The sequence below is a fragment of the Sus scrofa genome, chromosome 12 (assembly GCF_054392235.1).
Source record: "Sus scrofa isolate SSC_HxYL_T2T_F1_AM1 chromosome 12, Sscrofa_HxYL_maternal_Yorkshire_Landrace_v2.0, whole genome shotgun sequence".
Classification (NCBI taxonomy): domain Eukaryota; kingdom Metazoa; phylum Chordata; class Mammalia; order Artiodactyla; family Suidae; genus Sus; species Sus scrofa.
In genome coordinates this window covers 27643278-27645078 of record NC_139394.1, presented here as the reverse complement: position 1 = coordinate 27645078, position 1801 = coordinate 27643278, and the positions used below count along the sequence as shown (strand labels likewise).

General features: G+C 45.7%; 1 pseudogene; it reads left to right on the top strand.

Annotated features, from left to right (window-relative positions):
• Positions 1-755: 755 nt before the first annotated feature.
• Positions 756-1074, top strand: LOC100517603 (glutaredoxin-1 pseudogene; annotated as a pseudogene).
• The last annotated feature ends 727 nt before the right edge of the window (positions 1075-1801 follow it).

The following is a 1801-nucleotide window of genomic DNA, read 5'->3' as shown; positions in this document are numbered from 1 at the left end:
AGAAAGGCTAGGGATCGAACCCGCAACCTCATGGTTCCTAGTCAGATGCATTAACCACTGAGCCACGATGGGACCTCCAATAATTGATGATCTTAAGAGAACTCAGTAATGCAGGAACAAAGGAAAAGCAGTCAAGAAATAATAGTTTAGTAATAATACAGAGTACTCATTCCTCCTCAAGGAACATACGTAACAATATCTTTGAGCCTTTCTGTAGAACTAAAACCCCCAACAAATGGAAGAACTACTTGATGAGGCATTCTTCATTCCCAGAAGAAGGAGGACCACCAGAACCATACCTGGGGCCACTAAACACCACCTTTGAGAAACGATGCAAACTTGCCTCTACATCAATCCTTTTCTGTGGCCCTGATCCTGATTCCGCTCCCAAAACTACAAATGCACCTCCTAACCCCTTCCAAGGAGGGCTCAGTCTTTAAGGCATTAGACAGCCATGCGCTCCTCTGCCTGGCAAAACAATAAAGCTATCTTTTTCTACTTTACCCAAAACTCTTCTCTGCATTTCAATTCCGTACCAGTGACAGAGGCCAAATTTTGGCAACACTTTGACCCAATTCTATGCTGAATTCTCCTCCGCTCAAACCCACTTATGAATATGCGTATATCCTTGGTTTAAAACTTCCCCAATTTCGCTATTGGGAAGACGCTGCTTTGGGAAGGATCCCTGTGAGAAAGGAGGGAAGGGGGCGGGTTTTACACCAGAGCAATACCTGCAATTGAGGTTTCCTGTCAGCATGGCTCAAGTATTTGTGAACAGCAATGTTCAGCCTGGGAAGGTGGTGGTTTTCATCAAGCATACCTACCCCTACTGCAGAAACACCCAGGAGCTCCTCAGCCAATTGCCCTTCAAAGAATGGCTTCTGGAATTTGTCAACATCACAGCCACCATTGACACCAACGAGATTCAAGATTACCTGTAACAGCTCACGGAAGCCAGAAGAGTATTGGGTCTTTATTGGTAGAGAGTGTATAAGTGGATGCATTGATCTAGGAAGCATGCACGAGAGAGGGGAGCTCCTGACTCACCCGGAGCAAATTGGAGCTCTGAAATAATTACAGAGGAGACCCAAGCTGATAGTCCCCTCGAGAACTGGATGACCCTGCAGATAAGGACAGCACTTCCTGGTGGATGGACCCGGGGCTACCTTCACCCAACTGCAGCAACTGTTTACTTAAAATTTTGAAATGCGTTGGAGTTCCCGTCGTGGCGCAGTGGTTAACGAATCCAACTAGGAACCATGAGGTTGTGGGTTCGATCCCTGGCCTTGCTCAGTGGGTTAAGGATCCAGCGTTGCCGTGAGCTGTGGTGTAGGTCACAGTCGCGACTCGGATCCCACGTTGCTATGGCTCTAGTGTAGGCCAGTGGATACAGTTCCAATTAGACCCCTAGCCTGGGAACCTCCATATGCTGTGAGAGTGGCCCAAGAAATGACCAAAAAAAAAAAAAAAAAAATGAAATGTGTTAACCCAAATATTTGGGGGGGAGTGGGTTTGGGGGGGGCAAAACTAGATTTTTCTTCTGACTCTGTATGAAAAGTGGATCAAAAAAAATTAAAAAGAAATAAACAATAATAAAAGTGGATCGACTTGCCCACCCCCCAAAAGAATGACATAGCCCTTGAGAAGAGGACAAAAACTGGTTAGAACAGATTAGGCTCAAGATGGCAGAGGGCTTGACTTCCAGTGGACCTTGAGGCTCATTATATTCTCATTATAATATATTAACAGCTACATGATACACCCACAGGCACCAAGTCAGTTCCTAGGCTGGCCATAAAAG